This window comes from Rhipicephalus microplus, chromosome 4 (genome assembly GCF_043290135.1).
Source record: "Rhipicephalus microplus isolate Deutch F79 chromosome 4, USDA_Rmic, whole genome shotgun sequence".
Classification (NCBI taxonomy): Eukaryota; Metazoa; Arthropoda; class Arachnida; order Ixodida; family Ixodidae; genus Rhipicephalus; species Rhipicephalus microplus.
The window spans coordinates 128,710,431-128,722,075 of NC_134703.1; the positions used below are offsets into that span (position 1 = coordinate 128,710,431).

At 44.5% G+C, this 11,645-nt stretch overlaps 1 long non-coding RNA gene across 4 annotated transcripts in view; it reads right to left on the reverse strand.

The window, feature by feature from the left end:
- The window catches only part of LOC142814606 (uncharacterized), a 402,191-nt gene extending 393,525 nt beyond the window's left edge, over positions 1–8,666 (reverse strand). For 2 of the 4 annotated variants that reach the window (XR_012894967.1, XR_012894968.1), the window contains exon 1: positions 8,335–8,640. This is a non-coding gene — a long non-coding RNA (uncharacterized LOC142814606). Of the gene's footprint in view, positions 1–8,334 lie in introns of all 4 variants that reach the window. The other 2 variants (XR_012894969.1, XR_012894970.1) reach the window with 2 other exon arrangements.
- Positions 8,667–11,645: the final 2,979 nt, after the last annotated feature.

Consider the following 11,645-nt stretch of genomic DNA (forward strand, 5'->3'; position numbering starts at 1 on the left):
AGTGTATTAGCCTCTTTGGACGGCACCCACTCCTTTTTTCTTTGTGTGTGTGTTTTGCGTCCATACGAGTATGATCCTCGTGATCTTGTATTTTCTGTCTGTTCGAGGTGCTTCGCTGTGCACTCTGTATAGTGGCACGAGTGCTTACGCACCCGTCTGTAACATTTCTTTCTTCTTTACTTTTCTCGCTCTTTCGCTCTTTTCCTCCTCCGTGTCACTCGTCGGCAAAGAATGGACGCCTCCTGTACTTCGCGGCGAGTCTGAACCGAGTCCGTCGCGTCGTCCAGCAAAAGAAGCAGCACAGACACGGTGAATAAGGCAGCGTCAATCCTGATGGTCCTACGTGTGTGAGTTTGTTGCGCGAGAAAAAAAAAGAAAAGTACAGCCACCCCCTCAACGACTCAGGCGCTATGCTTGATGGGCCCGCCTGCGGCTGCTGGTATCTCTCCCACGAACCGTTCTTTTCTCGTACACGCGAATGTGCGCGTGTACCTGTGTGTACGTGCGCAGGTGTTTGTGTCTCGGCGCTGTGTATACCCTTGCGCTAACCTTCCGAGTACGGGTGCAGACTTGGGCTAGAGCTGCTTTTCTTCATACGTAGCCCAAGACGGAGATATAGCTCGCTGTATTAAAGGCATCAAACGTATAGACGTACAGCGAGTCGCATGCCCCTGGGCAGGCAGCCTTGGGGGGAAAAAAGAGAAAAAAAAGAATTTGAAAGAATAAGTGTAAGTTGGAAGGGAATGACGTTCCCAAGCCTTCACTTATTTTTATTTCTTCTTTTTCTAGGGTTGAGTGAAGGGGAGGCCGCCTTCGCGTGACGAGGCGCCATATTCACCGCTCTTCCGAACCACCGCAACTCCGGCAGCCAGGAGCCTATACAGCTTAGTGGTGACGCGCAAGCATATGAACACACGCAAAATGCAAGACGCGTGCAGTACTCGCATGCAGCCGCCTGATGGAGGAATCAATCGACTCTGCGATCGTCTCGAAGACGGGCGGCGTGTACACTCAAAGAAGCAAAAAAAAAAAATCAATCATTCCTTTCCACGCTCGAGATTGTAGCCTGCAGACTGTGGCCTCCACCTTGTTCGCAACTTCCTGGTTGTTCCTCTTCTTACACTCCGCATCGTCGAATAACGCAAAGAACCGAAGACGCGCGCACGCTCGGGCTCCATCAAAAATCTGTTCTCTTCCCGGGACTAAAGAGCAAAGAAGCGCCCTCAGAAAAAAATAAAAATAAAGACAAGATAATCGCGTGGGTACACGCGCCGCGCGCCAAATAATAACTACGTGATGTCCCGAAAAACAGCAGCTTAGCGCCATCTTTCGGACATCAGCCCTTCGAAAGAGCGCCAAGCGAAGGCTTGCTTTTCGCAAGCGTGCTCGCTAGAAGGGGCGCAAGTGAATGCGTGAGGTGCGTTTAGGGTGCGGCTCTATTTCTGTATTTTCCTCCTGGGTATTAACAATTGCTTAACACACGATAGAATGATTGTTTCATTATCATTCTGGCCTTTACCTTCAAGCGTGACCTCTGAGAAGAAATATATATGAATAAAATGCCAATAGGATTCATACGTGGCTTGCGATGGCTATAGACCTCTCTTATGTTATAAAAAAAAAAACGATTTCGTACATAGTTAGAGAAAATTCTTCGGCGCTTGGAGAAGCACGTACTTAAAGGTAACACGCAAGCACAAAAAGTGTGATTCGATTGTGTGTGTGTTTCTTTCGTCCTTCGCCCGAATCCCGAACAAGGTGTCGAAACATGAATTTCGCCGCACCCATGGAAACATAATTCCGGCAATTATCCCCCCGCCGCCGACTCCACTCTTTGCTTGTTAGGCAATCCGACCTTTGCACTTCCGCCTTATCAAAAAAGGCGAACATGACACGGTGTCGAAAAAGAGGAGTCAGCTTTTCCTTCGTGTGTTCCGTGGATGTTATCCTCAGAGCCCTATTCAAACTACGTATTTATTTATTTCTTTCTTATTTATTCATTTATTTATTCATTTCGAAAGAATTTTTACTTGTCACGCCGATGCGGGCAATATTCACATTAAGCTAAAAGTGAAGTCAATAGCAAAACAAATCAGATAATCAGAAGAACAGAACATATATACGTTTAAATAAATATCGCGTAATCGCACGAAAACGACGGAAAAGAGGAGATACGAGATAGACACAATATGGAAACGCATGCGAATCACAGCTCCTCAGGACAGCTTTCACTTTGGGTCGGAACTGGCTGTGATTTTGTCTACTATATGCTTTACCTCGTCCCGACGGGTGCGGAGTGATAAAGGACCTCTATCACCGACGGGTGATAAAGGAACTCTGCGCTGAGTGTAGCATGCTCGTCACAAAAATAAATTTAGCTGTCGTTGATTCTCTCACAGCATGGCTATATATATTTCAAAATGTGCCCCCCCCCCCCCCAAAAAAAAAAGTTGAGACTGTAAAGATGGAAGTGCTGTGTTGTGCACGAGCATAACGTAGAACAACTACGGCAGTGAAAGTATTCGCTTGCGTGCGATGCCTAACGGGGACAGCTTAGACTCTCGCCTCTTGAACTACAGCTGACACTTTATTTTTTATTTATTGGATACTGTTAGCCTAAACAGGCTCATACAGGAGTGAGCAGTGAATACGCAGGTCAGTTTTGCAACAGCGCAAGGAAAACACAGTTATCACACTTCAGCACAGTGTTATGCGACAAAGTCTCATACATTTATCATAGCGAAAAACATCAGAGAGCAACATTTTCGCATAACTCAATGTTACATACAGTAAATCTCAGTGTCATGGTGAACCTGAAAATGTAGAAGTATAGTTAGTCACTTGAAGGGTTTATACGAATAGAAACCGCTCGATATTAGCAGTGAATGCCTCTAACATGCAAGCATCGACATTCATGCAAGCATCTGGAAGCACAGTTCATTTTTCTATGGTAGTCGGCAAAAAGGAACATTCCTAAGTGTCGCAGCGTGATATATGGTCTAATACACTTCGCATGATTCAGTCTGGAAGAGCACTGATAAGCTGGTTTGAGGTAGTCCTTTTTATTAACAACGAGCTTGTTGTGATATAACAAGTACATAAATTTTAAAGAAGCAACGTGCCGGTGATTTTCAAGTGTTTGTATCACAGCGCGATTGTGCAGCAGCGTCACGCTGTCACTCCTGGAGTATCTATAGTAGATCAAACGAAGCGCCTTCTCTTTGATTGCCTCCAACGTAATGATGAAATACCCTTGGTAGGGATTTCATACAACACTGCCGTATTAGAGAATGGGGCGTACCAGATATTTATAGCATGATAGCTTAAAATTAGAGGGTGCTGTTGCAAGATTTATGCGTAGAAACCCCAGTTATCTGAACGCTTTTCAACACGTCCCACTCATGTGTGTATCCCACTTTAATGTACTCCTTAGTACCACCCCTATAAGTATTTGTACGATTCTGCCCGAGCAACGTTTGATCCCATGAGGCTGTAAGTGAAGACAAGTGGCTTTTTCTTTCTTCTTATAGACATACATGCTGTCTTAGCTACGTTAATTTGCATTGCCCATTCACCGCACCACTTGTCAATACTGACCAAAGATGAGTTAGATTTAACCTGATCTGCCTCTGTTCGCATTGTTTTGTATATGACGCAGTCATCTGCAGATAACCTTAATGCAACGCCTTGTTCAACTTGATGATGATGATGATGATAATTAATATTTTGTGGCGCAAGGGCCATTTCACGGCCAAAGAGCGCCAGTTGTTCAACTTGAAGGTGCATATCATTTGCGTATATTAGGAATGCATAAGGACCTAACACAGACCCTTGATTGGGTCACTCCAGAGAAAACTTCATAGACATTCTGATTTAGCACTGTTTACTTTAACAAATTGTGTGCGGTTAAAAAGGTACACGCTTAGGTTACCACTTTATCGTCTATTCCGATGTTCTTAAGCTTGTTTATTATTTTTATTAATTTCCAATGGGTTACTTGGTCAAACCCTCTCGAAAAATTTATGAATATAACATCTACTTGTAGTCTAGAATTAACTACTTCAACAAAGTCGTGGACGGTTTTCAAAAGCTGTGTTGTCGAAAAACATTGGCAACAGCCATGTTGTTTAGCGTACAGAAAGTTGTTTTCTTCAAGATACGTCATAATTGCTTTGCAAATAATGTGATCCATGTGTTTAAGAGAGCAGCTTGTTAATGATACTGGCCTGTAATTGTTAGTTTGCTCCCGCCTTTGTGGATGGGGATGGTCTTTTCACGTAGCCATTCTGCTGGAACGCTCTCACTTTTAAAGGATGCTGCAGCAAAAATTTCATGAATAAAATGAGTCACTTGCTCTGCGTAGCGTCTGATAAACATATTTTATATATTGTCGGGTCCAGGTGACTTTTCGACGACCATTTGTAAGAGAAGGTGTAGGATTCCCTGCCTTGACAATCGAATAGATGCGTGCAACTCTAATGAACTACTTCACCGCATTAGCTATAGTTTAATATTAATATTATCTGTGCTTTTACGTCCCTAAATCTCGATATGATTATCAGGGACGCAGTGGTGGGGGGCTCGGGAAATTTCGACTATCAGGTGACGCGCTACGCAGGCCTTTAGCGTTTCGCCTCCATCGAAATGTGACCGTTGCGGCCGGGATCAAACTCATGACATGGCATGACAACATTGCCAATATCAGAAGGAAGTTTTCAAAAGCCGCATGCACCTTTTCGGAGACTTCAATTACCCTGACATTGACTGTGTTGATTTACTTACTTCGCACAATTGCCGTGATTTCATCAACCTCACCCTAGATTTTTCCCTCGTACAGTTAGTTGATACTCCCACCAGAGATAGAAACATATTAGATTTAGTGCTAACATCTGCGCCAAAGGCTGTCGCTTTTAAAGGTTGCATTGATAGCTTCAGTGATCATCGCCTTCTAGAATTAACAATGAAGATACATGCAACATACCACACACCACACCAAACCGAAGTGCACATTGAACTACAAAAAAGCTGACTTTAGCGCCATCAACGATGGCCTGCGATTATTTCCTGAAACCTTCTTGAAAAACATTTCATGCAGGTTTGTTAGTTAAACTGGACCGCTTACAAACATAAATTAGTGGAACTAAGCCTAGCTCATATACCCCGCATAAAGCTGCGTGTAAACATATCAAAACCTTGGTTCCACAGGTTTCTTCTAACGCTGAAAAACAAAAAGAGCGCCTTTTCAAGATTACCGATAAAACAGGAACTGACACATCACGAAAAAAACAAAACAAGTGACGTTAGAGAGCGAATACTGTAAAGCTATTCGCGTCGCTAAAAAACAATTTTATTCACACGACCTTCCTTCTCTCTATAAAAGCAATCCCAAAAAGTTTTGGCAAATAATCACACCCCCAAATACCCATGATGACATAGCGTTATTGGACAGTAGTGGGAATTTTGTTGCACAGGAGGACTGCTCAATATGCTTAATATTGACTTCACGGCTGTGTTTACCAAAGAAAACCACTCCAATATGCCACTGCCCACTGAAGTAAGCTATATCAGTACATGCACCGATACTCATTACCTCCCGAGGTATATCATCGTTGATCAATAAACTTAAATTATCGAGGAGTTGTGGCACAGATGGCATAAACTCCAAAATCTTGAAAAAAACATCGTCAGCACCTTTAGCACTATCTTGTGCTACATATTTGAACAATCCCGATAAACAGGTGAGATCCCCGATGATTGGAAGGTGGGAAAAACAATTCCTGTCTTTAAGACCGGTAATAAACGATGTGCCACTAACTATAGACCCATATCACTAACAAGTACATATACCATGCAAAATGCTCGAACATATCATCGCTTCTAACTCCACAAAAGTTTTAGAAAAAAATAACTTCTTTTTTGCACAGCAACATGGTTTCAGGAAAGGACTGTCATGTGAAACACAGCACATCGAGTTAACCCATGAACTACCTCAGAATATGGATGATGTTTTCCAGACAGATTGCATATACATTGCCTCTTATAAAGCCTTCGATCGCGTAGCCGTATACAGGCCTCATAGCTAAACTCTCTTCTTTACATTTTGATTCGTTAACAACAGCGTGTATTCGAAATTTCTTATCTCGCAAGCAATTCATGCACAGTTGCAGGCAATCATTCCTCCGAGTTAACTGACGTCACCTCTGGAGTTTTTCAGGGAAGTGTTTTAAGCCCTTTATTCTTTTTAATTTTCATCACTGACCTCCTAACGGAATTGCATCCAACATCAGGTTATTCGCGAATGACTGTGCGGTGTATACTGTAAGATTTCCTCTAGCACTGACCCCATTGCCTTACAGCAGGATCTTGATAGAATCAGCTTCTGGTGTTCATCCTGGCAAATGACCCTTAACACGGACAAATGAAAGTTACTTATTTTCAGTCGTAAAGGTATACCAACTTGGCAATTGATTATTCGCTTAGCAATCATTCCGTAAGCCCGACATCTATGTCTAATTACTTAGGTATTCGTCTGACATCAGACTTGTCTTGGTCCAGCCATATCGAAAAAAATAACCGCCACGGCTTCTCGTTCACTGTGTTATCCAAAACTAGATCTCCAGGAAGCTCCGTCAAAGATTTGAGAACTAGCGTATACTGATCATTAGACCGTCCCCAGCAAGAATTTGCATCGTCCGTATGGTCTTCTCACAAAGCATACCTGGTTCATTCACTCGAATCTATGCAAAATCGTGCAGCTCACTTCCTCGTCAGTGATTACAGGCGCGCATCAAGCGTGTCAGATATCAAATTGAAGTTATCACTTCCATCGTTGAAGTCCTCGTAAGACCATCGTACTTATCAGTCTCTTTCATGAGGTAATCTGCAGTAAACACCCAACTATAAACTACCGCTTACCCGTGCGCATCGTATATCTCGTCGCCTTCACAATCATCGAAGCTGGGAACGCCTGTTCGGTCGAACAAATGCTTTCAATTCATCGGCTTTACATCGTGCCATATAATATCGGAAGAATCTTCTAGATAAAATTGTTAGTATAAGTGGTTTTGAAACGTTCAATAAAGAACTACGTGATATGTTTTCAAAGCTTCTTTAAATATTAGTGTTTTTTTCTCCCATAGCCTCGACTTTCGGCTTGGGCAAAGGATGCTCGCTCTACTTTAAATGGCATGGTTGAGTTTAGTGTTTTTTTTTTTTGGTGCAGTTCGTATGTCGCCTCCACACTTACTACTACTAAAGTGTTCAGTGTGCTGACATATTTGCCTTTAGTATACTCACTTTGTACAACTACCTGTTCATGCATTCACTAACTCACTATCTGTGCTGTTTCAATTATGATGTACCACCTCCCTCACATATTGTTCCAAATGGGAACCTGTGATGTACTTGAATAAATAAATGACCTTTGGCTCAGCAGCCGAGAACCTTAGCCATGAACACAAGTTCAGAAGACATTCTAACGTCACTGCGGAGAAAAAAAAATGAAATGAAAGAAGTGATAAGTTGAAACGAAAGGACGCAGGCAGCCTCACGCGAAAAATTTCTCACAACGAGGTCCTCGAACTGAACAGAGATCAAGGCTGGGAGCCCGAACACCGTGTCACATTCTCGCGTATAATAGGAACAGCGCTGAACTTGGCTATACTGGTAGAAGACGACCCACTGTCTACACCTCTTCCTATTTATTACGCGAAGTTATATTGCATATGCAATCGATGCCGCCACCCCCCCGCCACGTGCCCATGCACACTGAGGCCCACATGCGGGCACTCTCTTCCTGGACGTGCGGCCACAAACGATCGGATTACGCTGTTTCCTCTCGAGAAGGCTGCGCAGCCATAGCTGCATGCAGGAGGCGAAGCCCGAAAGCCGGTGTTTAGAGCCGAGGCGATGACCGTCCGAGTGCGGCGCGCTCGCGAGCACGGAACCAATCCCACAATTACTCGGGCATTTTCCTCACGGGGGCCGCAGCAAGGGGGGGGGGGCAGCGCTACCTCCTCTAATCAGTCTCTTCAACTCCCTGTTTCACGAGTGTAGCTGCGTGTGCAGGGCAGCCAGTCTGTTGATGCCAGGAACACCGAGGGGTAGACGGCGAGGAAGGGGCGAAGGAGGGAGGGGGGAAGGCGTCGTGATGGACATGAACGCCGCTGCCTGGGGCATGACGGCTGCGGAAATGTCTGGGGGCGCCCCTTGGCGCAGGGGCAATGCCATTGCAAACGCCTCCGCGACGCGCGCTTGGCGATCACCACCAACAGGCTTTAAGGCCAAACAGGCTCGCCAATTTTCGTGCGCGAAGTTCAAGGCCACGGAACTCACCGGTGTGTAGCACTGCACAGACGCCGGCCCTGCAGAACAGCCCGGTCTAGACGGGCGGGCTTCGCTTTTTCTTGAATGATCTTGAACACGGCCACGAGCCACACCCCTGCAGTGTGGTGAGCGTACGAGTATACGCACGGCGCCGTCGACTACGCACCGTACAAACTCTTGTTGGTTTTTTTTCAGGGTAGGCTACATACGTGGGACTGCAAGAAAACTGGCTTCCTCGCGGCACAGCGTGCCGCTGCTCGGCAGAGTGCGGGCAGCATTTAATGTGACATTGCGGCGCAAAGATGACTTTGCTCAGCCGTTATCTTCACCGAAACGCTGACAGTGACGTAGGGGGAGTTGATGTAGACGCTGATGCGTATTTTCAATCCGATCCTCTGGAACCCCGACGAATGCAGGTGCGCGGATAATGACTTAGAAGTTGCTTATTAAATTTTAATTTTGCTGTATCACCCATCGTAACCATAGTGCTTCCCGACGTAACCTGTTCCACCGAGCTCTCCTTACATTATTGAACCAAACGGACCTGGCCACCTGTTTATAGGTGGTCTCTTTTTTTTCTCTCTCTCTTTTTTCTGTTTATATTATTTTCATTTATGTTTTTTAATCATACTCGTCGAAGTCTTCGTCTCTTTCTTTCTCTTCCTAATCTTCTTTCCTCTTTCTCCCCTCTAATCTTTGTTTCCTCTGTTTCTCTTTCCTCCTCCCGAAAGAGTGGGCAGGCGTTGTGCCCCTCCAGGTGGCAGTTGCCAGCTTGCTCTCTCCCTCTTTCCTCTGTGTCCTTGTGTATCTGTGTATGCAAATCAAATGACAATAATAATAGTATGAATAAAAATGAGGCACGCTGCAGTGCGGAACCTAGATGGATATTGACGAGATTATTAAATGTGTTTTGATATATAAATGCAAGATTCCCTTAATTTCTTTTTTTTCTTTCGATCGTTTGAAAATGTGGTCTCCGTAGCCGGGGAACAAAATCGCCAAAACGCTTCAGCAAGCTCACAGCGCTACCCATTATAGACCTAAAGCTATGTCATGGCGGGTCACTAACCTATAACGATAATACGAAATACCATTAATTTAGTGGTAATGTTGCTGCATAGACCTAGACGTTTCGGAAGCTCTCATTCACAACTGCTCGCTGTCTTTCTAAAGAAGCACGCTGGCTTCTACAGTGCCTAGAAATGTCTTTTCGTTCGTATTATTAAGCTACTGTTGTTGTTATCTTATCGTTATAGCGTTTTACCTAGTCGAACCAATCCCGTACGTGTTGACTGTATTTCCGATGGGGGAAAAATATTATAGCTCGTGCTTAGAATTCGGTGCACTTTATACAATTCCAGGTGGTTGATAGTTGCGGAACCTATACGGCTTCACTCATTATGTCATCGTAGTTTTGGGACGCGAAACACAACCAATTATTAGAATTGCTCTTATGAAGGCATGATGAGACACCTTGTGTAGCTCATTATTACGAGAGGATTTTGAGCATTTGGTACACGGGCGTTATTGCTTTTTGTAATAATGGAAACAGTAACGCGGAGCGGACAACATACATGAATGAAAAGAGGGAATTTTAAGGGCTCGTTTCTTTGTCGATGCAACCTTTATCAAATCCATCAGATAACGAAGTGGACGAAGGTATAGGGGAAGTTAACTTCAATTACACCTGATGGGTTTGTTTATGTGTATTGATGTTCCCAATCCTGCTTGGGCCAGATGGCTAGGGCCTGCAGTATTTGTCAATAAAGAATAAAAAAAAACATTGTACTATTTTAAGCGTATTGCCTTACAAAAATAAATTAGATCAGTCTAAAGACAGTCTAAGAAGTAGTTTACACAGCCTATATAGACTGTCTAAGTTCAATTTTGTAATGATTGCATTAATTACGATATGAATGGGAAGAAAACGTGCTCCCGCCACGGTGGTCCTGTGGCTAAGGCATACTCGGTTGCTGACCCGCAGGTCACGGGATCGAATCCTGGCAGCGGCGGCTGCGTTTTCGATGGCGGCAAAAATATATGCCCGTGTGCTCAGATTTTGGAGCACGTTAAAGAACTCCAGATGGTTCAAGTTTCCGGAGCCCTCCACCACAGCGTCTCTCATAATCATATATGGGGGTTTTGGGACTTTAAACCCCACACACCAAATCACGGAAGAAAACGTGAGGCGAGCAGGCAACAAAATGTTCTACTCCCACCGCCATGGCTGAATGAAAGGCACTGAGTAATGCTCCCCGGTTTGCATGTAACAGTACATAAAATACCCGATAAAACTCTATTCACACGACGGACGTACGTGATCGCGGAAGAATCAGTCACGTGACATGCCATGTGATTCTGATATATCCGCAGCCCGCATTCAAATGACGGAAGACAATTCACGCTGTACAAGCAACGATTTCGGCACTGCTGCCCGAAGGAAGGAAAATAGCAAGAAAAGCATGGCAGGGAAGTTAACTAGCCTATAGGCAGCCGGCTTGCTACCCTGCACATGGGAGGGGGATGGGAGATGAAAGATAGAGAGGAGAGAGGAATTATCCCAACAGTAGTTTAGGACTCCGGCGCTTCGCACGCACAGAAGCGGGACCACGCGAACGGCTGACGTATGACGTGCGTAATCTGTAGGCTCGAAACGAGATTTAATCCGTCGTGTGAGCACAGCTTGAAGTATACGCGAGGAATGAACGCTATACCGTAGCTCAATGTAGGAGCATCGGGCGTGTTATCCGAAGGTCGCATGTTCGGTGCCTGTTGGAGGCCAGTTGTCTTTTCGTCCATTGTACTTAGAACATTTATGTTGTAATTACTCAAATACAGTTTAAACAGTACAATTGGGCTCCCTACATATTCCTGGCCTCATTTATTCATTGGCTTTTATTAGGATTGTATCAACCGGACAAGATAGCGCCACCGAGAGTAAATGCGCACCTTATTTCTAATTCATTGCCACACCACTGGTTATGACGGTATAAACAGCAAATGAATCATACACGAAAAAAAAACGACGCATTGCGACAGTCCTGTATGGCAGCTTTAGCCGATAAATAATTGAACTTAATTCTCAATCCAACAGGCCTTCCAGTGAAAAGGTAAAAAAAAGTGTGCGAAAACAGATGAAGAGGACAGACATGACATGATATAGGCGAGAAATGCCGGAAAACGCACCAAAACCATCACTCGAGAGTTAAGAAGGAAAACAAACCACGATAGGGTGCCGGAGCAATACTGGGGAGAAAAATTCGACGTCACCGCGATAACTTTGAAGGAACTCCACTTTTACCCCCGAGGAGAGAGAGAAA